The sequence below is a fragment of the Balaenoptera ricei genome, chromosome 7 (genome assembly GCF_028023285.1).
Source record: "Balaenoptera ricei isolate mBalRic1 chromosome 7, mBalRic1.hap2, whole genome shotgun sequence".
NCBI classification, from domain to species: domain Eukaryota; kingdom Metazoa; phylum Chordata; class Mammalia; order Artiodactyla; family Balaenopteridae; genus Balaenoptera; species Balaenoptera ricei.
In genome coordinates, this window is record NC_082645.1 from 84,912,920 (window position 1) to 84,925,499 (window position 12,580).

The following is a 12,580-nucleotide window of genomic DNA, read 5'->3' on the forward strand; positions in this document are numbered from 1 at the left end:
TTATCTTTAATTTTTGTTATTTTAATTACAATGTATTTTGCTGTGGTCCTCTTTCATTGATCCTGTTTGGGACTCTCTGTGCTTCCCGGACATGGATGTCTGTTTGCTTTCCCAGGTTAGAGAAGTTTTCAGCTATTATGTCTTCAAATATGTTCTCTGCCCCTTCTTCTCTTCTCCTTCACGGAACCTTATAATACAAATGTTAGTATGCTCAGTGTTGTCCTAGAAGTCTCTTAAACTGTCCTCATTTTTTAAATTCTTTTTTTCTGTCCAGCTTCAGTGATTTCCACTACTCTTCCAGCTTGCTGCTGTCTTCTAGCTTGCTGCTCTGTTCCTCTGCATCATTTAGTCTGTTGTTGATTCCTTCTAGTGTATTTTTCATTTCACTCATTGTATTCTTAATCTCTTTTTGGTTGTTCTTTATATTTTCTGACTCTTTGTTAAAAACTTCTAACTTCTTGTTTTGTTCATCTATTCTTCTGTTGATTTCTTTGATCATCTTTAAGATCATTACCTTGAACTCTTTCTCCACTTTCACTTAATTCTTCTTTTGTGGTTTTATCTAGTTCCTTCCTTTGGAACATCATTTGGAACATGTTTCTCTGTTGCTCCATTTTGCTTGACTTGCTGTTTTGATTTCTGTTTATCTGGTAGGTTGGTTATGTTTCCTGACCTTGGAGAAATGGCTTTTTGTAGGAGACACCATATGCATTCCAGCAGCACACTTCCCTCTGGTCACCAGAGCTATATGCTCTACGGTTCCCCCTTATGATGGTTGTGTGGGTCTTTCTGTTGTGGCAGGCTATGTGGGTGATCTGGTAGGTGTGGCTGGCCCCTGGTATTGGTTGGTTGCCAGCCTCTGGTTGGTAGAGCAGGTCATGAGGCAGCTGGCTATGGAACCCTGAGGGGCCCCAGGCTTGTGCCAGCCCACTGGTGGTCAAAGCTGGAACCTGGGGTCTGGCTGCAGGGACCAGGGCTCCCAGAGATGGTGTCAGACCACTGGTGGGTAGGGCCTGTTCCTGACACAGCTGGCTGCAGGGCTGTGGTTGTCCTGGGGCTGTCTGTCTGCTCATAGGTGAGGCTCGTCCTGAGGCTAGTCCAGGCTACCTTGTGGGCAGGGCCAGGGCCCAGGAGATTCTGGGGCTTGTGCCTTCCCACTGGTGGGTAGACCTGTGTCCTGGTGTCTCTGGCTGCAGGGGCCTGGGGATCCTGGATACAGTGCTTTCACACTGGTGTGTGTGGCTGGGTCCTCAGCCCTCTGGTGGACAAGGCCATGTTCAGGGGTGGCTGTGGGCTCAGGAGGTCTTAAGGCAGGTAGGTGGGGCTGTATCCCTGCCCAGTTAGTTGCTTGGCCTGAAGCTTCCATTGGTGCCTACAGGCTGGTGGGCGGGGTTGGGATTGGGTCCTGAGGCTAATAGCTAGAGGGAGGATTCCAAAATGGCACTTGCCAGCACCAGTGTCCATGTGATAAGACAAGCTCCCCAAAATGGTTGCCGTAGTGTTTGTCTCCAGAGTGAGCTCCAGTTGTCTCCCAGGAGATTCTCCAAGATCAGCAGGTAGGTCTGACCCAGGATTCTTTCAGATTATTGCTTCTGCCCTAAGTCCCTGAGCATGGAAGATTTTGTGTGTGTCAAGAGTGGAGTCTTTATTTCCCACAGCCCTTTAGGTCTCCTGAAAGTAAGCCCCACTGGCCTTTGAAGCCAAACTTTCTGGGAGCTCATCTTCTCAGCACAGGATGCCCTGGGCTGGGGAGCCCAATGTGAGACTCCGATCTCTTATTCCTTGGGGAGAACCTCTGCAATTGTAATTATTCTCCCATCTGTGGGTTGCCCACCTAGGAGTATGGGTCTTGACTATACCGCGATTCCACTCCTCCTACCTGTCTCGTTGTGGTTCCTTCTTTACATCTTTAGTTGTATGAGATCTTTTCTGGTAGGTTCCAGTCTTTTTCCTTGATAGTTGTTCTGTAAATAGTTATTATTTTGGTGTGCCCGTGAGGGGAGGTGTGCTCAGGGTCTTTCTACTCCACCATCTTGGGACTATGTCCAGACTCTATGCTCTTTCTATTCTTTTTTTCATGACTTCTCAATCTACCTCAGTGGATCACAACCACAGTGAGATATGAGAATCACCTGGGAAGTTTTTAAGAAATAATAATGCCTGAGCTCCACCTACAGAAATTTACATTTAATTGGTCCAAGAGAGAACCTGTCTCTCTGTGTTTTGCAAAAACTTCTTGGGTAACTATAATGTCCAGCCACAATTGTTTTAAATAGGTACAGATTTATCTTCTTTGGATGGTCCTTGATGTCAGGTTCATGTTCAAATTCCTCACTGTATTTCTTTATACCTTGGACGTAGCATGAAAAAAACTTGTGACTTAAAATATATAAAATGGTTCCATTACATATTATAACCAGAACAATAATCAAGCCGAATGACAACCGTTCATAAGGAAAAAGGTTAGCATTAAAATTCAGATGACTGAGCTTAAAAAAAAAAAAGAAAACCTAAGAAAAAGGTGTGTTCACAGTCTGGGGTTTGAAATGTGGCCCTACAAAAATAAATGGTTCTTAAATTCTGGTAGAAGCAGTTTGGGGGATGCTGTCCTAATCAATTCTCCAGTGAACTAGCCCCACTAACCTTCTAATCTTGGCCCTCCCTAAATTGTGTTTTTGTAACAACTTGCACAATCTCCCATTTTTTCATTTTCCTTTTCTCTGGTGTAAATGACCAATAGAGGATATTGACAGTGCTGAACTAAATGATGAAACAATCTCTTTTCCCCTTGCAGCCCACCTGGGAAAGATACTCTTGCACATAGTCATTTTTAAAGTATAATTAACAAGAAAAGGGGAAACTGGTTAATAAAATAGAATTGTATTAAGTTCTGCCCCATGGTACTTGAGAAATACTAGGACAATGACATTTATGAGCCATGCTCAAAAAGGAATGGGGGATGAACTTCCCTGGTGGCACAGTGGTTAAGAATCCACCTGCCAATGCAGAGGACACAGGTTCAAGCCCTGGTCCGGGAAGATCCCACATGCCACAGAGCAACAAAGCTCATGCGCCACAACTACTGAGCCTGTGTTCCAGAGCCCACAAGCCACAACTACTGAGCCCACGTGCCACAACCACTGAAGTCCGTGAGCCCTAGAGCCCATGCTCTGCAACAAGAGAAGCCACCGCAATGAGAAGCCCACGCACCGCACTGAAGAGTAGGCCCTGCTTGCCACAGCTAGAGAAAGAACGCGCAGCAACGAAGACCTAATGCAGCCAAAAATAAATAAATAAAATAAATAAATTTATTAAAAAAAAAAAAATCTGCCTGCCAATGCAGGAGACATGTGTTCAATCCTTGGTCCAGGAAGATCCCACATGCCACGGACCAACTAAGCCCTTGCACCACAACTACTAAGCCTGCGCTCTAGAGCCCACGAGCCACAACTACGGAGACCACGTGCCACAACTACCAAAGCCCACGCACCTTAGAGCTCGTGCTCCATAACAAGAGAAGCCACTGCAATGAGAAGGCCATGCAATGCAGCGAAGAGTAGCCCCCACTCACCGCAACTAGAGAAAGCCTGTGTGCAGCAACAGAGACACAGTGCAGCCAAAAATGAATAAATAAATAAATAAACAAATTTATCAAAAAAAAAAAAATCAAAAAAAGGAAGGGAGGAAGAAAGAGTTGCCATCCAAGTCAGTTAAAAAACTCATTCCTTGCCTCTCCACGCCCTGGAGTATTTTTCCAGAAAAGGAAATATCTGTTGATCTTCTGGATGCCTCTGAGCGAGACAGACCTCCCCATCAACAATATGTGCAGAAATCCTGCAATTTCCGCAAAAGGGAGATCTGCCTCCAGGTTACAAATGGGCTTGGGGACCTGACTGAGATGGTTTGCAGCACAGGGTATACAAGATGTTTCCAAGCAAGGACTGGGAAAGAGAATTCAGCATTGATTTAGAACAGTACCTTTCAAACTATTCTGCCTGGGATGGTAAGACATGTAACCCTTGTACATACTGACCCAGTATATGCAGAAATGCATGTCTGTATGGGTGTGGTATATATTTAAAAATAAATTTACAAGGAAGAGTTTTGCAATCCATTAGTAGGTCATGAAATCAATTTTGCATGTGTCAACCAGCACTTTTAAAAAAGAGTTTAATCAGTTTTACACATTAACAGTGAGTATTATTTTATGACTTCAGTTGCATACACTAATTTCTAAAAGGCGTAAACTCATAAGAGTTTACTAAATCTAAAGAAACCAAATTAAGTAACAATATCCATGAAAGGAGACAGAAACCTTTTGCCAATCAGTGGACGTTTCAATCACTCTGTCAGGACATTTCAATCACTCTGTCAACAAATGTACACTGATCAAAGGCACCTTGCTAACCACTGAGGAAAAAGTGTTCCAAGTACACCATCTTCAAATTTCTTCTCTGCCCACTAGTTATTCCAAGCTTAGCCTTACTTATGCTAAGAACCATACCCAGACCCACTGTTGTGGGAGAAGGATAAGCAAAGTTTTGGGGGAAGGTAGATTTAGCTGAAAAAACACATGTGTTGCTATCTTATCTCTATTTTTCCTGTTTGTTTTGGGGTCTCTCTTTGGACCGTGGATGCCCAGGACTTTCATTATGAATTCCCATTGCTTAGGGTCCCCAGGTCAGGTGCCCAACCAATTCCAGTGCTCTTGAGCAGTTACTTCCTCTTCTGCCTCACCGAAACTTACTTGCCCTGTAATGCCATCTTTCTTGGTCTAAGAGATGAGATAAAAGGCTCTTGAGGCATTAATGGTAATAGTATCTGAAATGTGATATCTTTCCAGCTAGCATCATTCTTTCCACAGGAGTATCCCAACAGCATGAGTACTGTAAATAATTTAGGGTAAGTCAATTCATCATTTCAATCAAAGGGATACTGAAGTGAGCTAGAAAGATACTGTCTGTACCCTTAAAGGAATTTTGAGTCTGGCAGTAAAGACAGATATTAAACAAGTAAGTATTGATATAATATGAAAGTAGTATTTAAAAAGTTAAGTAAGGGAGATACATAAATTTATAGAAAGTTAATTTAATTAAGTCTAGTGGGTCAGACAAGTCTTCTGAGGCAATAGCATTTAAATTGAGGCTTGTGGATAAGTAGGCATTAGCTAGGTGAGGGACGAGGGCCATGACATGAATCTTTGTAGACAGACCGCTGCTTGACTAGCTGTGTACATTTGGGAAAAAAACTTTTAACTCTTTTAAGTTTCAGTTTTCTTGTGTAAAAAATCAAGGAAATAAACCAATCTCAGATGATTGCATATAAAGCATTTAGCACAAGCTTAGTACTTAGTACTCAATAGTAGCAGTGGTACTAGTACCGGTAGTGGCAGCAACAGTACTCAGCCAGTGGAATACTGGTTTCCAGATGAAAGATGAAATTTATGTGAACCTTTACAGACTGGGATTTATGGGAGAGATGCATATTCATAAGCCTCACTCATCTGAAGTACAAGACATTTGATGGGCAACTAATGGCTCTGTGAGGCCCTCAGAGGCAAGCAAACAATCTCAGAATACAGGTATGGAGCAACCTGCATTTGGCAGTAGAAGCCCAGGAAGTCCTTTAGTTATAGAAGGTCTTTCTTCAGAGCAGGAATGTGGGACTCCTGCTTTCATTAACTCATTATCTTCTGTGTTATGGTTTATACTGAGGCTTCATTTACTCTTTCCAAGATAATTTAAACATGTTTTAATAGTTCAAATTGGAGTGAGCAGACTGAAGAGAAGCCTTAGTTGATGCTCCTTTTACATTTGTCATGTCACATCTTTAGTATGGACCCAACAATAAGAATAGAAACCATTTTGAGAAATACTAATAATTGTTCCATTGTATTGATCCAGTGATAAGCAGGAAATGACTATGCAAGTGAATATGTTTTTCAAGCATCAATAGAAACCTACACTCTAAAGACAGTTCATTCATCTTTTTTGTTTTTTTTACCAGATAAAGGAAATAATTCTTTTGATCATTCTTTCTTAACAATGATAATAAATCATTCTTCATAAACTCTTTCAATTTATAGTGTTCTGGTATTAAATAATTACTGCTCAGTGAGTAATAGTGTCCCAAGAAGGTACCAAAGCAAGAGCCCAGTTATATCCAAACTCTATTCAAAAATCTCTCAATGGCTCCATGGAAACGTGAATCTTATATAACTCTTTAGTTTGGCATATGGCCCTCTGATTCCAACACATTTTACTAAGTTCATTTGTATATGATTCCCAGACACTCCAGCTGAACTAGATTACTCATGGTTTCCCACACACAGCCCTCAATTTCCTGGCTTCCTGCCTTTGTTTATGCCATTGCTTCTATCTATAACAATCTCCTCTACTCTGTAAAACCCTACCATCCATCAGATCATCCCAAATGCCATCTTCCTTTCAAGATCACCAAGTCTTTCTTGGTCTCGAAATGTGATGGGACTTCCTTTTCCGAAGCCTCCCAATACTTTAGGTTAATGTTATCTACCATTTTTATGCTATTTGTGTTTTAAATTTATTTATCTGCCTCATCTTCCTTTATGGATTGTAAACTTCTTGGGGCCACCTACTGCATTTTACCATTCTTGTATTCCTGTACCATTTCTCAAAATGCCTAATGCTATGGTTAGCATAGAGGTTGAGAATATGGACTTTGGGGGCAAAAAGAAATAAAATGGTGTCCTGAATCTACCATGTCACACACACAAATTTGTGTGACTTTGGCCAAATGACAGTTTTTTTAAGCTGTATTTCTTCATTTGAAAAACAGCTAGGTCACATGACATCCTCTAACAATGTGATGAAGGCTTTGAACATTGCCCGAAGAGAAATATACAAACCTATGTATACAATCAGTCTATATACATATACACTTGCATCTACCCATTGGTGTTCTAGAGCAGAGGGTCTCAAATTGTGGTCTGTATATGCTTGGATGTCCCCAAGACTTTATAGGACATACAAGAGGTAAACCTATTTTTGTAAATACACTCAGAGATTATTTACTATTTTCTCTATGTCAACAGGTGCACTGTTGACACAAAAGTAATGATGGATAAAACCATTGGCATCTTAGGATGAATCAAGGCAGTGGCACCAAGCTGTCACTGTATTCATTGTATTCTTTATTAGTCATTTTATTCTTCACTGCTATGCACTTGCTGTTTAAAAATGACAGTTTCACTTAAAGTCCTTGAGGAAGCAATAAAAGTAATTAATTTTTTTTAGGTCTCAAACCTGAGTCACATTCTGTGTGTGAAACAGGAAGTACACATACAACACTTCTGCTACATACTGAAGTACAGTACAACGGTTGCTCTGAGAAAAGGCATGAGTGTTTGAGCTGTGAGCTGAACTAATAGCTTTTTTTTTATTAGAACTTTTATTTTTACTTGAAGGAATGACTGACCAACAAACTAGTATTCAGACCATAGTTTAGGTATTTGGCAGACATTTTCTCACAAATGAACAAAGGGAGCTTATTGCTTCAAGGAATAAAAACTGAAAGTATTTGTCACCGAAGGAAAAATTTGAGCTTTCAAGCAAAAATGAAAATTTTAGAAGACTTATATAGGCTACTGTGAGCCTAATAGCTTCCCAATACCTGAAGAATTTTCTGAGCTCAAAGGTGATACTAACAAATAGTATTTTTAAAATAGCTTGTATTATAAAATGTGTCAACATTTGGAAGATCTGCATAACTCAGTAGCCAATATTTTCAAATGACCAATGCATGATGATATAAAATTATGTGTGGGTAAAAGACCGATCCAAAGTTAGTAAGATAAAACCATCTATTTTCACATAACAGAATTTTAAAAGTTCATCAATAATGGTTTAAATCACACATGGCAGCTACCCTTAATAAAATAACACTTGTCCAGTTTTGCTCTAACCCAGATAAACAAAAGCTCTTTGAGTCCTCAAGCATTTTTAAGCATGTTCTCTTGACCTGAACAATGAAGCTCCTAAAGGAATGGTTCCCAAGTAAAGAACACTTGCTCTAATAAAAAGCCCTCAATTCCATGAAGTGAAGTATAGGCTTCTGCCATGCAGAAGCCTCCTAGAGTCAGGTCTCTGTGTGAGAGGAAGTCTGTCTCGTGAAAGTAGGAGACTGAAACAAACAAACAAAAAAAGAGCAGTGTAAAATTACAAGGATGGCAGGCCATGCTGAACTGGCTCTGGGCTTTCCGGTTCCCTCATTTTCTTCTGCTGGGTCAGCTATGGTGGCCGTGAAGACCCTGAACCCCAAGACCGAGGTGGCCTGAGCCTAGGGGGTATTGGTGGTCAACACCAGCGTGGCCCGGGGGCTGCAGAATGTGCTGAGGACCAACTTGGGGCCTAAGGGCACCATGAAGATGCTTGTTTCTGGTGCTGGAGACATCAAGCTCACTAAAGATGGAAATATGCTGCTTCATGAAATGCAAATTCAACACGCAACAACCTCCTTAACAGCCAAATTAGCAACAGCCCAGAATGACATAACTGGTGATGGTACCACTTCCAATGTCCTAATCATGGGAGAGCTCCTGAAGCAGGTGGATCGCTACATTTCTAAAGGTCTTCATCCCAGAATAATTACAGAAGGATTTGAAGGTGCAAAGGAAAAGGTACTTCAGTTTTTGGAACAAGTCAAAGTAAGCAAAGGAATGGACAGGGAAACACCATAGACGTGGCCAGAACATCTCTATGTACTCAAGTTCATGCTGAACTTGCTGATGTCTTAACAGAGGCTGTAGTGGACTCCATTTTAGCCATTAAAAAACAAGACGAACCTATTGACCTCTTCATGGTTGAGATCATGGAGATGAAACCTAAATCTGAAACCGATAGAAGCTTAATCAGAGGTCTTGTTTTGGACCATGGGGCATGGCATCCTGATATGAAAAAGAGAGTAGAAGATGCATACATCCTCACATGCAACGTGTCATTAGAATATGAAAAAACAGAAGTGAATTCTGGCTTTTTTTACAAGAGTGCAGAGGAGAGAGAGAGAGAAACTAGTGAAAGCTGAAAGAAAATTCATTGAAGACAGAGTTAAAAAAATAATAGACCGGAAAAATAAATCCTGTGATGATTCAGATAAAGGATTTGTTGTTATTAATCAAAAGGGAATTGACACCTTTTCCTTAGATGCTCTTGCAAAAGAAGGCATAGTAGCTCTGTGCAGAGCTAAAAGAAGAAATATGAAAAGACTGACTCTTGCTTGTGGTGGGGTAGCCCTAAATTCTCTTGATGACCTAAATCCTGATTGTTTGGGACATGCAGGACTTGTCTATGAATATACATTGGGAGAAGAGAAGTTCACCTTTATTGAGAAATGTAACAATCCTTGCTCGGTCACATTGTTGATCAAAGGACCAAAAAAGCACACACTTACTCAAATCAAAGATGCAATAAGAGATGGCTTGAGGGCTGTTAAAAATGCTATTGATGATTGCTGTGTAGTTCCAGGTGCTGGTGCAGTGGAAGTGGCAATGGCAGAAGCCCTGATTAAATACAAGCCCAGTGTAAAGGGCAGGGCCGAACTTGGAGTTCAAGCATTTGCTGATACATTGCTCATTATTCCCAAGGTTCTTGCTCAGAACTCTGGTTTTGACTTTCAGGAAACTAGTTAAAGTTCAAGCAGAACATTCAGAATCAGGTCAACTCGTGGGTGTGGACTTGAACACAGGTGAGCCAATGGTAACAAGAGAAGTAGGCGTATGGGATAACTATTGCGTAAAGAAACAGCGTCTTCATTCCTGCACTGTGATTGCCACCAACATTCTCCTGGTTGATGAGATCATGAGAGCTGGAATGTCTTCTCTAAAAGGTTGCACTGAAGCTTCCCTTGTATCATCTGAATCATGAAGACTCTACAGAGTGATACTAAGAATATAGCTATGGAATTTTTGTCCAAGCTTCAAAAGATTTTCAAAGGATTTTTTTCCCATATTAAAAAAAAGAGAGAACACTGGCACCTATTCAGATTCTGAAGTTCTGAAATTATAATTACAGTATTTTTTAAATTGTACTGCAGTGTACACATACAGCAGGCCACGCTTACCCAATAAAAAGGACATTTTACTTTAGCTTCAGTGATATAAAAATACATGTTAGATAAGCATATGTTATCTACCTTGTTATTAAATGTTCCTTGAAAAACAAATTTTAATGGTTTAATAATTCTTCTAATGAATGTATTTTAATTTATCTCCAATAGTTCCCCGTCATTAAGCATTTAAGTTTTCGATTTTTATGCTAGTTATAAATAAGACTTAAGTAACTTAAGGTTTGGAAAGCATTCCTGCTTCCTTAGTATAAATCCTTTTGAGCAGGGGTTCTCCCAACCCCCAGGCTGAAGACCAGTACTGGTCAGCGGGCCTGTTAGGAAGGAGGCCGCACAGCAGGTGAGCAGCGAGCAAGCAAGGGAAGCTTCATTTGCTGCTTCCCATCGCTTGCATTACCGCCGAACCATCCCCATTCCCCCCATCGTTCACATTACTGCCTGAACCATCTCCCCTCTTGAAAAATTGTCTTCCACGAAACCGGTTCCTGATGCCAAAAATGTTGGGGACCGCTGCTTTTGAGTAAAAAAAAACTATTGGACAAATTGGACTTTTCATGCTTTTGAAATAGCTTTGCTAAAATGCTTCCCAGAAATGTTAAGCTGTAGTGAGTAGAAAGATGGAATTAGAGGCAAGGGAATTGAAAGAGCTGCAAGTCTAAGGTGGCAAAAATAGGAAAAGCGAGGTTAAAAACATGGTTGAAGGCGTGGTGACTAAGGACTAGGTGAGATAAGAGGTTTTCAGGCAAGACCGTATTTTCACACTCGGAACATTTGCTTAGGCTGATGTCCCTCCCAAACCATCAAGTGTCCTCTTTTTTTCACCCAAATTACTGTTCTCTTCTACATGTTTCCACAAAATACAGCAGGTATATCTGAAGCCCTTGGAAGTGAAGTTGTGTGTTGCTACGCTTTGTGTTTTGAGGACTTGTCAGTTGCCTATAGTGAGTGTGCAATAAATATGAAGTTGAAAAAATAAAATAAAATAAAATTACAAGGATGAATGCCTCTTTATCTTATCTCTCCCCAGCAGAATCCTGAAAATATAGGTGAAAATTAGGTTTTTAAAAAATTAGATTGTATTTCTTTATGCTCTAAGATGAAATTATTTTTGTAAAGAAAACATGCACCCATTTGTTTGAATGAACATTTTCACATAATGAATTATCTTCAGACTCCCCTCCCCCACACAAATCTTTTTGCAGTTGGTCCACTGTTTTATGAAAATTTTGATTATTTATTAATTAGAACAAAATGAGTGGCATGTAGACAAACAGCCATTTTAAAGAGATTTTCATGAGTTATAAGACACAGTGTCTACAGAAATATTCAGCTTAGTGAATCTAATAGTGAACACTTTCCAGACCATATTAAAACATTTGGCCACAAAAGGAACTTTTCTTCTGTTTTACTGTCTAGGTGGGCTTAGGGAAGATGTTGAAAGGAAAGAAAAACAGAATGGAAGAAGAAGTGAACAGAAAAGTTAGGAAAAGGAGGAAAAGGAGGCTTTTAACCATGACATGAGCAGTAAGGACAAATGTACTGAGATCCAGTCAGAAGTCTTTTAGGACTCTCCCATCTTGCTCTTTTCTCCTAACGTTGGCCTGTTGCTACTCAGGACACAACTGTCACAAGGTGGAAACACAGAGGTAGCCTCCTCCATACTACTTGGTTGGACCTACAGTTAGTTTTTCTGCTTATAGCTCTACAATCAGGTGAATTGGTTCTTAGCCTGGAATGACAAGAACCTTTGGCCTATTGCATTATACTGGTTTCCAGGAGATTTTAAGAACAAGGATGTGTTAGAGTCCCATGAAAAATACACATATCTAAGTAGCAAATTTTATCAGAAGTTGTGGTATCTGAACATAAGGCAGAAATGACTGAGATTCCTTATAAAAATGCCAGGAAATCCATGAGACACAAAAGATATCTAGAAGATATCTATTTTTCTAGGAAGAAATTTTAGAGGGGGAAAAAATCCTTCAGCTTTTAAGATCTCTCATAGTTTGTTCTCTGCCACATAGCCCTCAGCAAAACTTGTCACATTGTCTATCAATGAAGGCAAATTCTTAAGCCTTCTAATTTCTGAGTCTCCACATTCTTGCATACCCCAACCTTAGAGATCTTAAAGAAAATGCCTTTTTACACTAGAAACCTGTAAATATGCTATGAGTGTTCATGTGCCTCTTTCCTGGTGCAGTGAAAGTAAATAATGATAAATAAGGTTATAGCTTTAAAAAAAAAATACTTTCCTCCAATATAGTTTTGATGGTGTTTCTCAAAAAATGTTTCTCACTTCTGGGTATTTCCAAAGGTCACGTTGCTTCTTAAAATCCTGCCCCATCATTCTTTCTACTCCCTCAATTCTACCCCACTTTCATTTTTACCCACATGCATCCATATCTGATTTCAGCTTCCCTCCTCACCACCCTCCTGCTTCCAGGAATCCTGAACTTGTTCAGTGTCTTATATATTTGACTTA

The 12,580-nt window shown here is 40.2% G+C and overlaps 1 pseudogene; it reads left to right on the forward strand.

Annotated features, from left to right (window-relative positions):
- The first annotated feature begins 8,269 nt into the window (after positions 1-8,269).
- On the forward strand, positions 8,270-9,899 carry LOC132368799 (T-complex protein 1 subunit zeta-like; annotated as a pseudogene).
- Positions 9,900-12,580: the final 2,681 nt, after the last annotated feature.